General features: G+C 39.2%; 1 protein-coding gene across 1 annotated transcript in view; it reads right to left on the bottom strand.

Moving 5' to 3' along the window:
- Positions 1-4,049, bottom strand: part of ttc1 (tetratricopeptide repeat domain 1) — a 31,639-nt gene extending 27,590 nt beyond the window's left edge. Inside the window, exon 1 of the mRNA XM_056284369.1 lies at positions 4,027-4,049. The gene's annotated coding sequence lies outside the window, so the exon portion shown is untranslated. The remainder of the gene's footprint in view (positions 1-4,026) is intronic.
- Positions 4,050-19,742: the final 15,693 nt, after the last annotated feature.

The raw sequence follows: 19,742 nt of genomic DNA, 5'->3' as shown, positions 1-19,742 counted from the left end.
GATACACTACATACTGTATACAGTACATACTGTATACAGTGTTTATCAGAGTATCAGATATATTTATAAGAGTATCATGTTAGCATTATACTGAGAGCCACTTTATCCTATACAGTATTCACTGTACACATTACATTACACACAGTACATACACACAGTACATATTGTATAATTTACACACTGTAAGTGAACAAAATTTAGTAGTAGAGCCAAAGTTCATATTTACTCACAATCATAAACGTTTCATATTTCTTCCTGTTTACACAGATAGTAAGTAATGTAATGTAATAGTACACAATCATAAATGTTCATTCAATCATAAACGTTTCATATTTCTTCTTACACAGATAGTATGTAATGTAATGTAATAGTAATGTGATGTAATGTAATGGTACTGTAATAGTAATAGTAATGCAAGGCAATAGTAATGAAATGTAATAGTATTAATTATATTTTGCAAAACAAGACCTTTACTGACATTAGTTTTAACCCCGAGGTCAAGCATCTGTCCAGACTAATGTCCTCACATGTACTTTCTATTTTCTATCCAGACTAATGTCCTCACGTCTACTTTCTATTTTCTGTCCAGACTAATGTCCTCACGTCTACTTTTTATTTTCTGTCCAGACTAATGTCCTCACGTCTACTTTCTATTTTCTGTCCAGACTAACGTCCTCATGTCTACTTTCTATTTTCTGTCCAGACTAATGTCCTCACGTCTACTTTCTATTTTCTATCCAGACTAATGTCCTCACGTCTACTTTCTATTTTCTGTCCAGACTAATGTCCTCACGTCTTTCTATTTTCTGTCCAGACTAATGTCCTCACGTCTACTTTCTATTTTCTGTCCAGACTAATGTCCTCACGTCTTTCTATTTTCTGTCCAGACTAACGTCCTCACGTCTACTTTCTATTTTCTGTCCAGACTAACGTCCTCACGTCTACTTTCTATTTTCTATCCAGACTAATGTCCTCACGTCTACTTTCTATTTTCTGTCCAGACTAATGTCCTCATGTCTACTTTCTATTTTCTGTCCAGACTAATGTCCTCATGTCTACTTTTTATTTTCTATCCAGACTAATGTCCTCATGTCTACTTTCTATTTTCTGTCCAGACTAATGTCCTCATGTCTACTTTCTATTTTCTGTCCAGACTAATGTCCTCACATGTACTTTCTATTTTCTATCCAGACTAATGTCCTCACATTTACTTTTTATTTTCTGTCCAGACTAATGTCCTCATGTCTACTTTTTATTTTCTGTCCAGACTAATGTCCTAACATTTACTTTCTATTTTCTATCCAGACTAATGTCCTCACGTCTACTTTCTATTTTCTGTCCAGACTAATGTCCTCACGTCTACTTTTTATTTTCTGTCCAGACTAATGTCCTCACATTTACTTTTTATTTTCTGTCCAGACTAATGTCCTCATATGTACTTTTTATTTTCTATCCAGACTAATGTCCTCACATTTACTTTTTATTTTCTGTCCAGACCAACGTCCTCACATGTACTTTTTATTCTCTGTCCAGACTAATGTCCTCACATGTACTTTTTATTTTCTGTCCAGACTAATGTCCTCATATGTACTTTTTATTCTCTGTCCAGACTAATGTCCTCACATGTACTTTCTATTTGCTTATTCTGCTTTTACCAAACTTTACAGGACACAATGCCCAACGTACCGAGTCACTGTCCTGCTCATGGACAAGGTAATTCTGACTGTGCAGACTGGAGCAGGAAACATTACATAGCAACAAGAGGCAGCTGTCACTAGGAGACACGGGTCAAGTCTCATTTATGTGGTCTAGGTCAACGCGGGTTAACCCGTCCTGTCTAGTTTACATGATAATAATGAGATGGTTTAATAAACTGATCAATATGAATAATAATGAGATGGTTTAATAAACTGATAATTATGAATAATAATGAGATGGTTTATTAAACTGATAATTATGAATAATAGTAAGATGGTTTAACAAACTGATAAATATTAATAATAATGAGATGGTTTAACAAACGGATCAATATTAATAATAATGAGATGGTTTAACAAACTGATAAAGATGAATAATAATGAGATGGTTTATCAAACTGATAAATATGAATAATAGTGAGATGGTTTATCAAACTGATCAATATGAATAATAATGAGATGGTTTAACAAACTGATCAATATTAATAATAATGAGATAGTTGAACAAACTGATCAATATGAATAATAATGAGATGGTTTAACAAACTGATCTATATGAATAGCAATGAGATGGTTTAACAAACTGATGAATATGAATAACAATGAGATGGTTTAACAAACTGATAAATATGAAGAATAATGAGATGGTTTAACAAACTGATGAATATGAATAACAATGAGATGGTTTAACAAACGGATCAATATTAATAATAATGAGATGGTTTAACAAACTGATAAAGATGAATGATAATGAGATGGTTTATTAAACTGATCTATATGAATAACAATGAGATGGTTTAACAAACTGATAAAGATGAATAATAATGAGATGGTTTATTAAACTGATGAATATGAATAATAGTGAGATGGTTTAACAAACTGATCAATATGAATAGCAATGAGATGGTTTAACAAACTGATGAATATGAATAATAATGAGATGGTTTAACAAACTGATAAATATGAATAACAATGAGATGGTTTAGATGAATATGAATAACAATGAGATGGTTTAACAAACTGATAAATATGAATAACAGTGAGATGGTTTAACAAACTGATCAATATGAATAACAATGAGATGGTTTAACAAACTGATGAAATGAATAACAATGAGATGGTTTAACAAACTGATAAAGATGAATAGTAATGAGATGGTTTATTAAACTGATAAATATGAATAGTAATGAGATGGTTTATTAAACTGATAAATATGAATAATAGTGAGATGGTTTAACAAACTGATAAATATGAAGAATAATGAGATGGTTTAACAAACTGATGAATATGAATAAGAATGAGATGGTTTAACAAACTGATAAATATGAATAGCAATGAGATGGTTTAACAAACTGATGAATATGAATAACAACGAGATGGTTTAATGAGTGCGGGCCCACGGCGTGGTGTTAGCGTGTGAGCTGCTTTAACCTGTGGGTTAAATGTGACCTGACAGAAAGAGAGGGAGAAGTGAACGTTTTGAAAGAAACACAGAGTACCGCGCTGACTGACAGCTGACACGGCTTACGAAGGTGGACGATAAAAGAACAGTCTGGACGCTGTCTTGAAAGAAAAGAACAGTCTGGCCGCTGTCTTGAAATAAAAGAACAGTCTGGACGCTGTCTTGAAATAAAAGAATAGTCTGGACGCTGTCTTGAAAGAAAAGAACAGTCTGGACGCTGTCTTGAAATAAAAGAACAGTCTGGCCGCTGTCTTGAAAGAAAAGAACAGTCTGGCCGCTGTCTTTAAAGAAAAGAACAGTCTGGACGCTGTCTTGAAAGAAAACAACAATGCAAACGCTGTCTTGAAATAAAAGAACAGTCTGGACGCTGTCTTGAAATAAAAGAACAGCCTGGACGCTGTCTTGGAAGAAAAGAACAGCCTGGACGCTGTCTTGAAAGAAAAGAACAGCCTGGACGCTGTCTTAAAAGAACACAACAGTCTGGACGCTGTCTTGAAATAAAAGAACAGTGTAAACGCTGTCTTGAAAGAAAAGAACAGCCTGGACGCTGTCTTGAAATAATAGAACAGCCTGGACGCTGTCTTAAAAGAAAACAACAGTCTGGACGCTGTCTTGAAATAAAAGAACAGTGTAAACGCTGTCTTGAAATAAAAGAACAGTCTGGACGCTGTCTTGAAATAAAAGAACAGTGTAAACGCTGTCTTGAAATAAAAGAACAGTCTGGACGCTGTCTTGAAATAAAAGAACAGTCTGGACGCTGTCTTGAAATAAAAGAACAGTCTGGACGCTGTCTTGAACGAAAGGAAGAGTCTGAACACTGTCTTGAAATAAATGAAATTTGATAAAATTGTTTAGAGATTGTCTTACCTTCGGTCTGCTAGCGGCGTAATACTTCCGCTCTCAAAAGTCACTTCCGGGCCGGTATCCAATCAGCCGTTTGTTTTTTCCCTTCCTCTCGAAAGGGTTTCTGGGAGATGTTGTCTTCATCCCGCGGCGGTGGGCGGGAGCTGCGAGCAGTCGGGGTGCGGTTGTTTCGAAAGTGCAGATGTGAAAGCTCGTTCATTTGCCCAGGCTGCATGATACGGGTATTAACGCGGAGTCCTGATGGAGGACGGAACTGTGGAAATGTTGTACCGTGGCCTCATTATTACGTACCGTAGCCTCATTATTACGTACAGGAGCCTCATTATTACGTACCGTGGCCTCATTATTACGTACCGTAGCCTGATTATTACGTACCGTGGCCTCATTATTACGTACCGTAGCCTCATTATTACGTACCGTAGCCTGATTATTACGTACCGTAGCCTGATTATTACGTACCGTGGCCTCATTATTACGTACAGGAGCCTCATTATTACGTACCGTAGCCTCATTATTACGTACAGGAGCCTCATTATTACGTACCGTGGCCTCATTATTACGTACCGTAGCCGGATTATTACGGTTCATAATCCATCCACAGATGTGGATTTATTAACGCCAGGCCGCTCTTCTTATCTTCTTATGTCTAAGAAAGCGCTGAAATGTACACAAACCAAAAAAGCCTTGACTATTTACTAAAACACACAAACATGTGATTTCTGATTAGACCTGTTTTTTGTCTTTTTACTATTTTCCTTATTTTTTATTGTTTTGTGAAATACTAAAAAAATATGTAATAGCTCAGTGTGAGTCGCACTATTTGCTAATTTGTTATTATTATGGCCAGATTTTGTTTTAATAAAGGTATTTAAAAAAACCTTCTTCTACGTCTTCATCTTCTTCTTCTCTCACTTAACTGGCAGCTTGCAAATAAGTTCAAGGTGCATACCGCCACCTACTGCACGAGTGTGTGACACGTCATTTTACCCCGGTTGTTAAGTTCTACCTACCAACCTTGTGTGGCTTAAGAAAGTAAAGAGTGCCTTCCTGGTGACGTTAACCCCCTCTGCCCCTCCTGCTGCCCCAGTACCCCCCTCAGACTCCACTCCCGTCCCGCCTCTCGGACTTTAACCGGTGACCTTTCTCTCTCCACTTCATCCACGTTACCACGCAGCATCCCCTGCTCCGCGTTCTCTTGACCGCCACCCTTCCCACACCACTTCTCACTGCCCTTTCCTCCACCCTAAACAACGTGCCGCGTGATTCCGTGTGATCCAGTCTCAGTCTTGTTACGAGGACCTCCTCCCTTCTGCTCCTTCCTCCATAGCTCTTCGTTATGGCAGACTTCTGTATTTTGTGGTGCTGTTTTCTTATTGACAGAGGCAGTTTATAGTAACAGGCGGACGGAGACTTGAGAGGCTTTGGCTTGTTTCTCATTGGTGCCGAAAAGAACCGACGTTGGGAAGCAATGGAAACAGTGAGCACAGCGCCATCTAGTGTTGTATAGGGATTATAGCAGCCTTTTTTTTTTTACATAAATTTATTTCTGATTTTTCCCTTTTTTCTCCCAATTTAGTGGCCAATCGATCCCTATTTTAATTCAATCACCCACCCTCGTACTGCATGCGTTCGCCAACTGCATCTCCCCGGCCGGCAGTCTGGAAGGAGCCGCCTCCCCACTTCCGTCACAAGGCGACTCCAGGCCGAACCACCGCTTCCCCACCCCCCACACACACACAGAGACGCAGTCATGTGACGAACACAAGCCGACTCCGCCCCCTCCCGAAAACAGCGCCGCCGATTATTGCTGCTTCATCGAGTCCGGCCGTAGCCGGATCTGACCCGGTCCCCAGTGGGCAGCTGCATCGACACAAAGCCGATGCTTAGACCGCTACACCACCGCGGACATAGCAGCCATTTTAAATTGAGACTGCGGACGAAGCACCTCTGCTATAAAGCCGATATGCACAATCCGAGTAAGAAGTTAGAGCAAGAGTTAAAGGGAAGGTTTACAAGATGGTGGTGAGACCAGCTATGTTGTATGGTCTGGAGACAGTGGCACTGATGAAAAGACAGGAGGAGAAGCTGGAGGTGGCAGAGAAGAAGATGATAAGATGTTCACTGGGAGTGATGAAGAAGGACAGGATTAGGAACGAGTATATTAGAGGGACAGCTCAGGTTGGACGGTTTGGAGACAAAGCAAGAGAGACAAGATGGAGATGGTGTGGACATGTGTGGAGGAGAGATGCTGGGTATACTGGGAGAAGGATGCTGAATATGGAGCTGCCAGGGAAGAGGAGAAGAGGAAGGCCAAAGAGGAGGTTTACGGAGGTGGTGAGGGAGGACATGCAGGTGGCTGGTGTGACAGAGGAAGATGCAGAGGACAGGAAGAGATGGAAACAGATGATCCACTGTGGCGCCCCCTAACGGGATCAGCCGAAAGTAGTAGTAGTAGTAGTAGTAGTAGTAGTAGTAGTAGATGCACAATCAAAGTAAAAGCCCATGAAAGGCTACGTGTGTTCACGTTGATCTTCTGACATCCGTGTCCTGTACGTGCTGTAATAAATGTACATGTGTCGAACTACCACATCCACCGCTTCATCAGCAGGAACGCAGGTGAAGGGAGACTTAACGTCATTAGAGACCATCGTTTCATCCTTCTCCATAATGATGTTCCTCACCTTATCCACCGCATCCTTAGTGTTCTGGAATAGGACGTCCCCCATGCGTTACTTAGTCAGCGGATTCGGTGTTAATAGGTACACTGTCTCTTTAAGAGTCTCGACCGTGAGCATCGCTTTACGGCTGTGGGCTGGGGATCTCACAGCAAGACAGTTCGCCGGTTCACTTGCCTAGATGGGAGAAGACTTGGCCAAGTGTTGCCAGCGTCTAGCCTTTCTTATTGTCAAATCACCGCTCTCTACCATGTGTCACTGCTAGCTGGTGGATGGGACAACATCATCCTCCTCCTTGGACTCTGAAGACGAGTTAGCCACCATCACCTACTTCTGTCCGCGGGTCACTTGAGTATCAGAGAACAGATTTCATATATATATATTTTTTTTTTTTGGGTACCCAACTTTTTTTTTGTTTCAACTGTTTGTTGGGAGTGTTTTCGCATGGATGGAGGAGTATCAAACCAAGGATGGAGGAGTATCAAACCAAGGATGGAGGAGTATCAAACCAAGGATGGAGGAGCATCAAACCAAGGATGGAGGAGTATCAAACCAAGGATGGAGGAGTATCAAACCCAGGACGGAGGAGCATCAAACCAAGGATGGAGGAGTATCAAACCAAGGATGGAGGAGTATCAAACCAAGGATGGAGGAGTATCAAACCAAGGATGGAGGAGTATCAAACCAAGGACGGAGGAGCATCAAACCAAGGATGGAAGAGTATCAAACCAAGGACGGAGGAGCATCAAACCAAGGATGGAAGAGTATCAAACCAAGGATGGAAGAGTATCAAACCAAGGATGGAGGAGCATCAAACCAAGGATGGAGGAGTATTAAACCAAGGACGGAGGAGTATCAAACCAAGGACGGAGGAGCATCAAACCAAGGACGGAAGAGTATCAAACCAAGGACGGAGGAGTATCAAACCAAGGACGGAGGAGTATCAAACCAAGGATGGAAGAGTATCAAACCAAGGATGGAAGAGTATCAAACCAAGGATGGAGGAGTATCAAACCAAGGATGGAGGAGTATCAAACCAAGGATGGAGGAGTATCAAACCAAGGATGGAAGAGTATCAAACCAAGGATGGAGGAGCATCAAACCAAGGATGGAAGAGTATCAAACCAAGGACGGAGGAGTATCAAACCAAGGACGGAGGAGGATCAAGCCAAGGACGGAAGAGTATCAAACCAAGGATGGAGGAGTATCAAACCAAGGATGGAGGAGTATCAAACCAAGGATGGAAGAGTATCAAACCAAGGATGGAAGAGTATCAAACCAAGGATGGAGGAGTATCAAACCAAGGATGGAGGAGTATCAAACCAAGGATGGAGGAGTATCGAACCAAGGATGGAGGAGTATCAAACCAAGGATGGAGACGTATCAAGCAAAGGATGGAGGAGTATCAAGCAAAGGATGGAGACGTATCAAACCAAGGATGGAGGAGTATCAAACCAAGGATGGAGGAGTATCAAACCAAGGATGGAGGAGTATCAAACCAAGGATGGAGACGTATCAAACCAAGGATGGAGGAGTATCAAACCAAGGATGGAGGAGTATCAAACCAAGGATAAAGACATTCTTCCTTTGTAGGAGGTTTAACTGTCCACTGGTTTACAACAGTAAAATGTCACTTTGGATTAAGACTGAAAGAAAAAAATATTGAACAAGAATTTGATTTTTCATTTTCTTGAAAGCTAAACTAACTCTTTAATGTTATCCATTCATGCTTGTTATATCGCCATCCATTCATGCTTGTTATATCGTCATCCATTCATGCTTGTTATATTGTCATCCATTCATGCTTGTTATATCGTCATCCATTCATGCTTGTTATATTGTCATCCATTCATGCTTGTTATATCGTCATCCATTCATGCTTGTTATATCGTCATCCATTCATGTCATTCACTCTCTTTCATTTATAAGTCATAACTTACAAGGTACAGCAGAAGATCGTTTATTTTTAATTTTTTTGTGCGTTTACTTAGAACAAAGGGTTAGTTCATTATTTGGACTTAGGTAGCATGCTACTACCAGACCCTGGGATACATTTCCGGTTACAGTACAACTTAAATCTGGTCTCATCTTGATTTATTTCTATTTAAAGAGGCACAAACAGATACTAGGTCACATGAACATTACTGCCTGCTGCCACCGGGTTAAGAACAGATGCCAGAAACTTAGAGAGGTTATAGGTCACTGAGTTAATCATACTAACAATAGGCCATAATGGCACATCCTGTTTATGTATCTTAGGTAACCCATACAGACTAGGAGTAGCGCCCCCTGGGTATAATCTGTGGTACAATATTCTGTCAATAGCATTGTCCTGTTCTAACAGATTCAGACAATCTATCACCCTTTTCTTGTGACCACTTCCTGGATCTGGTTTCAGGGGCTCATAAGTATTCATGTCTCTAAGTGACGTCATGACTTTCTGATGATAGTCTGTCTGGTTTAATACAACAGTGCATCTGCCTTTGTCTGCTGGAAGGATGGTGAATGAACAAACGAATGAATGATTTATTTTGAATGTGTCCTCTACTGGCCAGCAACATGAACAACGAATGCTGATGACGATGATGATGATGATGATGATGATGATGATTTATCTGGAACATGTAATAAGCAGGATATAACATACAGATAATCCATTGCCAATAATGTGAAGTGATCAACAAATCCACACATCAGACTCAGTGAACACATCTCATATACATCATATTATTTGTTACATGTTGGAAAAGCAGTAGGAGGAAGGACACACTTACTTTTCCTACCCCTTCTCACCTACTCTTAAGAGGTTACTTGGGTTGCTGCCGGAAGTGATGTTGGTAGGCCAGTAGGGGGCAGTGTTCCCTCTGGTCCTAATAAAAACAACAAATATCAAACCCCAGTGCCCCAGTGCAGTGACGGGCACACTGTGCTGTAGGAGATGTCGTCCTTCAGATGAGACGTTACACCGAAGTCCTGACTCACTGTGGTCATTAAAGATCCCATGACACTTCTCACAAAGAGCAGGGGGTTCCCCGGTGTCCTGGCAATTTCGGGGATGCTCCTCTTATACCCAATCATGACACTCACCTGTTTCCAGTTAACCTGTTCACCTGTGGAATGTTCCCAACAGGTGGTTTTTGAGTTTTCCTCAACTTTCCCCGTCTTTTGTTGCCCCTGTTCCAGCTTCTTTGGAACGTGTTGCAGGCATCACATTCAGAATGAGGGAATATTTGCAAAACACAAAAAAAGTTTATCAGTTTGAACATTAAATATTTTGTCTTTGTAGTGTATTCAATTGAATATCGGTGGAAAAGGATTTGCAAATCATTATATTCTGTTTTTATTCACCTTTTACACAACGTCCCAACTTCATTGGATTTGGGATTTGTATAAAGCTGCTGATGTATAAAGCTACTGATGTATAAAGCTATTGATGTATAAAGCTGTTGATGTATAAAGCTGTTGATGTATAAAGCTATTGATGTATAAAGCTGTTGATGTATAAAGCTGTTGATGTATAAAGCTACTGATGTATAAAGCTGTTGATGTATAAAGCTACTGATGTATAAAGCTACTGATGTATAAAGCTGCTGATGTATAAAGCTGTTGAAGTATAAAGCTGTTAATGTATAAAGCTACTGATGTATAAAGCTGTTGATGTATAAAGCTGTTGATGTATAAAGCTACTGATGTATAAAGCTACTGATGTATAAAGCTACTGATGTATAAAGCTGCTGATGTATAAAGCTACTGATGTATAAAGCTGTTGATGTATAAAGCTGTTGATGTATAAAGCTATTGATGTATAAAGCTGTTGATGTATAAAGCTACTGATGTATAAAGCTGTTGATGTATAAAGCTGATGATGTATAAAGCTGTTGATGTATAAAGCTATTGATGTATAAAGCTACTGATGTATAAAGCTGTTGATGTATAAAGCTACTGATGTATAAAGCTGTTGATGTATAAAGCTGCTGATGTATAAAGCTGTTGATGTATAAAGCTGTTGATGTATAAAGCTGCTGATGTATAAAGCTACTGATGTATAAAGCTGTTGATGTATAAAGCTGTTGATGTATAAAGCTACTGATGTATAAAGCTACTGATGTATAAAGCTGTTGATGTATAAAGCCACTGATGTATAAAGCTGTTGATGTATAAAGCTGCTGATGTATAAAGCTACTGATGTATAAAGCTGTTGATGTATAAAGCTACTGATGTATAAAGCTACTGATGTATAAAGCTGTTGATGTATAAAGCTGTTGATGTACACTCACTGGCCACTTTATTAGGTACACCTTGCTAGTACCGGGTTGGACCCCCTTTTGCCTTCAGAACTGCCTTAATCCTTCATGGCATAGATTCAACAAGGTACTGGAAACATTCCTCAGAGAGTTTGGTCCATATTGACATGATAGCATCACGCAGTTGCTGCAGATTTGTCGGCTGCACATCCATGATGCGAATCTCCCGGTCCACCACATCCCAAATGTGCTCTATGGGATTGAGATCTGGTGACTGTGGAGGCCATTTGAGTACAGTGAACTCATTGTCATGTTCAAGAAACCAGTCTGAGATGATTCGAGCTTTATGACATGGCGCGTTATCCTGCTGGAAGTAGCCATCAGAAGATGGGAACACTGTGGTCATAAAGGGATGGACATGGTCAGCAACAATACTCAGGTAGGCTGTGGCGTTGACACGATGTTCAATTGGTACTAAGGGGCCCAAAGTGTGCCAAGAAAATATCCCCCACACCATTACACCACCACCACCAGCCTGAACCGTTGATACAAGGCAGGATGGATCCATGCTTTCATGTTGTTGACGCCAAATTCTGACCCTACCATCCGAATGTCGCAGCAGAAATCGAGACTCATCAGACCAGGCAACGTTTTTCCAATCTTCTATTGTCCAATTTTGGCGAGCCTGTGCAAATTGTAGCCTCAGTTTCCTGTTCTTAGCTGACAGGAGTGGCGCCCGGTGTGGTCTTCTGCTGCTGTAGCCCATCTGCCTCAAGGTTCGACGTGTTGTGCGTTCAGAGATGCTCTTCTGCATACCTCGGTTGTAATGAGTGGTTATTTGAGTTACTGTTGCCTTTCTGTCAGCTCGAACCAGTCTGGCCATTCTCCTCTGACCTCTGGCATCAACAAGGCATTTTCGCCCACAGAACTGCCGCTCACTGGATATTTTATCTTTTTCGGACCATTCTCTGTAAACCCTAGAGATGGTTGTGCGTGAAAATCCCAGTAGATAAGCAGTTTCTGAAATAATCAGACCAGCCCGTCTGGCACCAACAACCATGCCACGTTCAAAGTCACTTAAATCACCTTTCTTCCCCATTCTGATGCTCGGTTTGAACTGCAGCAGATCGTCTTGACCATGTCTACATGCCTAAATGCATTGAGTTGCTGTCATGTGATTGGCTGATTAGAAATTTGCGTTACCGAGCAGTTGGACAGGTGTGCCTAATAAAGTGGCCGGTGAGTGTATAAAGCTGTTGATGTATAAAGCTGCTGATGTATAAAGCTGTTGATGTATAAAGCTACTGATGTATAAAGCTACTGATGCATAAAGCTACTGATGTATAAAGCTGTTGATGTATAAAGCTGTTGATGTATAAAGCTGTTGATGTATAAAGCTACTGATGTATAAAGCTGCTGATGTATAAAGCTGCTGATGTATAAAGCTACGGATGTATAAAGCTGTCGATGTATAAAGCTACTGATGTATAAAGCTGTTGATGTATAAAGCTACTGATGTATGAAGCTGCTGATGTATAAAGCTGTTGATGTATAAAGCTGCTGATGTATAAAGCTGTTGATGTATAAAGCTACTGATGTATAAAGCTGTTGATGTATAGAGCTGTTGATGTATAAAGCTGTTGATGTATAAAGCTACTGATGTATAAAGCTGTTGATGTATAAAGCTGTTGATGTATAAAGCTGTTGATGTATAAAGCTGTTGATGTATAAAGCTGCTGATGTATAAAGCTGTTGATGTATAAAGCTGCTGATGTATAAAGCTGTTGATGTATAAAGCTACTGATGTATAAAGCTGTTGATGTATAGAGCTGTTGATGTATAAAGCTGTTGATGTATAAAGCTACTGATGTATAAAGCTGTTGATGTATAAAGCTGTTGATGTATAAAGCTGTTGATGTATAAAGCTACTGATGTATAAAGCTACTGATGTATAAAGCTGTTGATGTATAAAGCTACTGATGTATAAAGCTGCTGATGTATAAAGCTGTTGATGTATAAACCTGCTGATGTATAAAGCTGTTGATGTATAAAGCTACTGATGTATAAAGCTACTGATGTATAAAGCTACTGATGTATGAAGCTGTTGATGTATAAAGCTACTGATGTATAAAGCTACTGATCTATAAAGCTGCTGATGTATAAAGCTACTGATGTATAAAGCTGCTGATGTATAAAGCTACTGATGTATGAAGCAGCTGATGTATAAAGCTGTTGATGTATAAAGCTACTGATGTATAAAGCTGTTGTTTTATAAAGCTACTGATGTATAAAGCTGCTGATGTATAAAGCTGTTGATGTATAAAGCTGTTGATGTATAAAGCTGTTGATGTATAAAGCTGATGTATAAAGCTGTTGATGTATAAAGCTACTGATGTATAAAGCTACTGATGTATAAAGCTGTTGATGTATAAAGCTGCTGATGTATAAAGCTGTTGATGTATAAAGCTGCTGATGTATAAAGCTGCTGATGTATAAAGCTGTAGATGTATAAAGCTGTTGATGTATAAAGCTGTTGATGTATAAAGCTACTGATGTATAAAGCTACTGATGTATAAAGCTGTTGATGTATAAAGCTACTGATGTATAAAGCTGTTGATGTATAAAGCTACTGATGTATAAAGCTACTGATGTATAAAGCTGTTGATGTATAAAGCTGCTGATGTATAAAGTTGTTGATGTATAAAGCTGTTGATGTATAAAGCTGTTGATGTATAAAGCTGTTGATGTATAAAGCTACTGATGTATAAAGCTGTTGATGTATAAAGCTACAGATCTATAAAGCAACTGATGTATAAAGCTACTGATGTATAAAGCTACTGATGTATAAAGCTGTTGATATATAAAGCTACTGATGTATAAAGCTACTGATGTATAAAGCTGTTGATGTATAAAGCTGTTGATGTATAAAGCTACTGATGTATAAAGCTGTTGATGTATAAAGCTGCTGATGTACAAAGCTGCTGATGTATAAAGCTACTGATGTATAAAGCTACTGATGTATAAAGCTACTGATGTATAAAGCTGTTGATGTATAAAGCTGTTGATGTATAAAGCTGTTGATGTATAAAGCTACTGATGTATAAAGCTAGTGATGTATAAAGCTGTTGATGTATAAAGCTACTGATGTATAAAGCTACAGATGTATAAAGCTACTGATGTATAAAGCTACTGATGTATAAAGCTGTTGATGTATAAAGCTACTGATGTATAAATCTACTGATGTATAAAGCTGTTGATGTATAAAGCTACTGATGTAAAAAGCTACTGATGTATAAAGCTACTGATGTATAAAGCTGTTGATGTATAAAGCTACTGATGTATAAAGCTACTGATGTATAAAGCTGTTGATGTATAAAGCTACTGATGTATAAAGCTGCTGATGTATAAAGCTGCTGATGTATAAAGCTGTAGATGTATAAAGCTGTTTATGTATAAAGCTACTGAAGTATAAAGCTACTGATGTATAAAGCTACTGATGTATAAAGCTGCTGATGTATAAAGCTGCTGATGTAAAAAGCTGTAGATGTATAAAGCTGTTGATGTATAAAGCTGTTGATGTATAAAGCTACTGATGTATAAAGCTACTGATGTATAAAGCTACTGATGTATAAAGCTGTTGATGTATAAAGCTACTGATGTATAAAGCTGTTGATGTATAAAGCTACTGATGTATAAAGCTACTGATGTATAAAGCTGTTGATGTATAAAGCTGCTGATGTATAAAGCTGTTGATGTATAAAGCTACTGATGTATAAAGCTGATGTATAAAGCTGCTGATGTATAAAGCTGCTGATGTATAAAGCTACTGATGTATAAAGCTGTTGATGTATAAAGCTACTGATGTATAAAGCTACTGATGTATAAAGCTGTTGATGTATAAAGCTGTTGATGTATAAAGCTACTGATGTATAAAGCTGCTGATGTGTAAAGCTGCTGATGTACAAAGCTGCTGATGTATAAAGCTACTGATGTATAAAGCTACTGATGTATAAAGCTACTGATGTATAAAGCTGTTGATGTATAAAGCTGTTGATGTATAAAGCTGTTGATGTATAAAGCTACCGATGTATAAAGCTACCGATGTATAAAGCTGTTGATGTATAAAGCTACTGATGTATAAGGCTACTGATGTATAAAGCTACTGATGTATAAAGCTACTGATGTATAAAGCTGTTGATGTATAAAGCTACTGATGTATACAGCTACTGATGTATAAAGCTGTTGATGTATAAAGCTACTGATGTATAAAGCTACTGATGTATACAGCTACTGATGTATAAAGCTGTTGATGTATAAAGCTACTGATGTATAAAACTACTGATGTATAAAGCTGTTGATGTATAAAGCTGCTGATGTATAAAGCTGTTGATGTATAAAGCTACTGATGTATAAAGCTGCTGATGTATAAAGCTGATGTATAAAGCTACTGATGTATAAAGCTACTGATGTATAAAGCTGCTGATGTATAAAGCTGTTGATGTATGAAGCTACTGATGTATAAAGCTACTGATGTATAAAGCTGTTGATGTATAAAGCTACAGATGTGTAAAGCTACGGATGTATAAAGCTGCTGATGTATGAAGCTATTGATGTATAAAGCTACTGATGTATAGAGCTACTGATGTATAAAGCTACTGATGTATAAAGCTGTTGATGTATAAAGCTACTGATGTATAAAGCTGTTGATGTATAAAGCTACTGATGTATAAAGCTACTGATGTATAAAGCTGTTGATGTATAAAGCTGTTGATGTATAAAGCCACTGATGTATAAAGCTACTGATGTATAAAGCTGTTTTATGTATAAAGCTACTGATGTATAAAGCTACTGATGTATAAAGCTACTGATGTATAAAACTACTGATGTATAAAACTGCTGAAAGCTTTTTTAAAGAAATGGAACTTCAAAAGGCTCAGCACATAAATTGACCAAAGTCAACAACTGTTGGGCCAATCATCACAAAACTTACAGGATATGTCCACATATGTACCTAAACTATACCTTGAAAGTTTCATTGAAATAGGTCAGAAGGGTTTGCTACAAATGCAGAAAATGGGCACAGCACAACACAAGTCAGAGTATAAATCATATATTGTTTGTCTAATCATTACACAAATCGCACGATATGTTTTATAACAATGCTGAACCATGTGTGTAAAACTATTTACATATCATTAAATAGGGGGCGCCACCAGTTCCGAACACGTGCGTTAGCCTGGTGCAAAATTTGGCCGTGAATCAATTAGTTTGTCTAAAAAAATCACCAAACTTGGTGGACATTTTAATCAGTCTGTTGACTCTTCCCGCGTTTGATGTCGTTGTTGACTTGAACCCTTGAATCACCGCTGGCTGATGTATTCTTTTCGTTTTTCATTTTACCCCAACACCCCACATCAAGACCCACATCAAGTCCCACACCAAGCCCCACATCAAGTCCCACATCAAGTCCCACATCAAGCCCCACAACAACTCCCACATCAAGCCCCACATCAAGTCCCACGTCAAGCCCCACATCAAGCCCCACATCAAGTCCCACGTCAAGCCCCACATCAAGCCCCACAGCAAGCCCCACATCAAGCATTAGAGAAGTCTGAGTCAACATATGTCCCTTGTACCTAAATTGCTCTCCTGTCTTCCTGTACTAACTATCCTGTCTTCCTACACTTGCTGTCCTGTCTTCCTGCACCTGGTTCTTGCTGAAATGATATTCAACTGGAACGTTCAAATCTCAGCAATGGCAGGCAGCATTGGGGGCTTAAGTCTTCTGGACTGCTTCCCTGTGCTGCAATAGCCAGACACCCATCCACACGACACACCTGTCTGTCTGACAAAACCGGTCCGTCTTCTAAAATCCATCTTCCTGTCAGTTGATATGTTACCTGACTGTCTGACAATATGCTTTTCTACATTTGTCTTCCTACCACAGCCTCGATTTCTGTCTGTGCCTATCTCTGTGAAGACCTCCATCTCTAAAATGAAGACTCGCTTGTGGTCCACCCTCCCACTAGCAGGAGTGCTGTCTTCACGACCCTGCAGCGGCTGCCTGTGCACAAGCCCGCCAAAGGAAAAGGAACTCTTCCCGACTGTTGGAGAAGACTGCACAGGAGTGTGGCTGCCTCCAGGGTTCTTCGGGCTTTGTACAGGACAGCTGGAGGCCTCGTCTCCTTCAAGGTTGGATGGGGACGGAGGAGGTAGCGTGTCGGTGGAAGAATGATGCCAAGAAGGGAGTAGCTGCCGTCCTCTTTCCGTTCCTTCTTCCCTCCATCCTCCACGGGCGAGACGAGCTGCAGCGAGGTACGAGTCAGAAGGTTTGCAAAGGTCTTTCACTGGATCTGAGCCTAGAGATCCAGACATGACTAAAACCCTTCCCAGGCCAAGGCCACAAGCTTTGGGTGGCAGCGTCTCCCCACTGTGCTCCGTTTCCATGCCAAACTGGATTAGGGTGACAGTATCTGATGCAGTCCTGAGTTCCCTAGAAAAAGAGATAGGCAGCATTTTAAGTTAATGCTCAAAAAGACTTTTCAGCACAATCAGACTTGTGATCTTTTTTAGTCTGTTCATCTGAGTCAGAGTGATGCCGAGAATGATGCGACGGCAGTCCACCCCCCCCCCCCACTCTCACACGATGACCTGCTGTGGATGCTGAGGTGCCTTTTGGGGTGCGTTTGCTTGAATGAAAGGGGATATATTTAATGACTATACTGAAAAACAATCTGTACATGCGTTAGGGGGCGCCACAGCAGATCATCCGTTTCCATCTCTTCCTGTCCTCTGCATCTTCCTCTGTCCCACCAGCCACCTGCATGTCCTCCCTCACCACCTCCATAAACCTCCTCTTTGGCCTTCCTCTTCTCCTCTTCCCTGGCAGCTCCATATTCAGCATCCTTCTCCCAGTATACCCAGCATCTCTCCTCCACACATGTCCAAACCACCTCCATCTTGTCTCTCTTGCTTTGTCTCCAAACCGTCCAACCTGAGCTGTCCCTCTAATATACTTGTTCCTAATCCTGTCCTCCTTCATCACTCCCAATGAAAAGCTTAGCATACTGTATTATGTACATATATAAAGTAAAGCATTATGTATATATACACAGTGTACATATACAGAGAAAAGTATTATGTACGTGTACACAGTAAATTATTATGTACATATATAAAAGTATTATGTACATATATACAGTAAAGTATTATGTACATATATAAAGTAAAGTATTATGTACATATATAAAAGTATTATGTACATATATACAGTAAAGTATTATGTACATATATAAAGTAAAGTACTATATACAGATACAGAGTAAAGTATTATTACATAAACACATTAAAGTATTATGTACATATATACACAGTAAAATATTATGTACATACAGACAGTAAAGTATTACGTACATATACACAGTAAAGTATTATGTATATATACATAGTAAAGCATACACAGTAAAGTATTATGTATATATACCTAGTAAAGCATACACAGTAAAGTATTATGTATATATACATAGTAAAGCATACACAGTAAAGTATTATGTATATATACATAGTAAAGCATACACAGTAAAGTATTATGTATATATATACTCAGTAAAGTATAGTCAGTAAAGTATGTGTTTCGAAAACAAAATGTGATAAAAAGGAAGATTTTCAAGATTATATATGTACTCTAGTTTAATAACTAGAGATCAAATTCACACGTGTGCCTGGCTTAGATAGATAGATAAGACAGGCAGAGAGACAGATAGATAGATAGACAGACAGACAGACAGACAGACAGACAGACAGACAGACAGACAGACAGACAGACAGATCGAATGATCGATCGATCGACAGACATCTAGCAAGCTAGATAGATAGATAGATAGATAGATAGATAGACAGACAGACAGACAGACAGCTAGAAAGCTAGATAGACAGACAGACAGACAGATAGATATATAGATAGATAGATAGATAGATAGATAGATAGATAGATAGATAGATAGATAGATAGATAGATAGACAGACAGACAGCTAGAAAGCTAGATAGATAGACAGATAGATAGATAGATAGGTAGATAGATAGATAGATAGACAGACAGACAGACAGCTAGCGAGCTAGATAGATAGATAGATAGATAGATAGATAGATAGATAGATAGATAGACAGACAGACAGCTAGAAAGCTAGATAGATAGACAGATAGATAGATAGATAGATAGATAGATAGATAGATAGATAGATAGACAGACAGACAGACAGACAGATAGATAGATAGATAGATAGATGATAGACAGACAGACAGACAGCTAGATAGATAGATAGGTAGATAGATGATAGACAGAGACAGACAGCTAGATAGATAGATAGATAGATAGATAGATAGATAGATAGATAGATAGACAGACAGACAGACAGACAGACAGACAGATAGACAGACAGATAGATAGATAGATAGATAGATAGATAGATAGACAGACAGCTAGATAGATAGATAGATAGATAGATAGATGATAGACAGAGAGACAGACAGCTAGATAGATAGATAGATAAATAGATAGACAGATAGATAGATAGATAGATAGATAGATAGACAGATAGATAGATAGATAGACAGATAGATAGACAGATAGATAGACAGATAGATCTGTGAGGACACAGCATCAATGATGGTCGTTGTTAGCCCGGTCCTGACTGACCCAGTATGTTTTGGCACAATGTTACGTGGGACGTCCTCCTGAACAACACGAACTATGGACGGGACACAGTAAAGTACTGGACATCATCCCAGCACTCATAGACT

Source organism: Lampris incognitus, chromosome 8, assembly GCF_029633865.1.
Source record: "Lampris incognitus isolate fLamInc1 chromosome 8, fLamInc1.hap2, whole genome shotgun sequence".
In the NCBI taxonomy this organism is placed as follows: Eukaryota; Metazoa; Chordata; class Actinopteri; order Lampriformes; family Lampridae; genus Lampris; species Lampris incognitus.
Note: the sequence above shows the minus strand (reverse complement) of the source record. Positions and strands in the feature narration are given on the sequence as shown.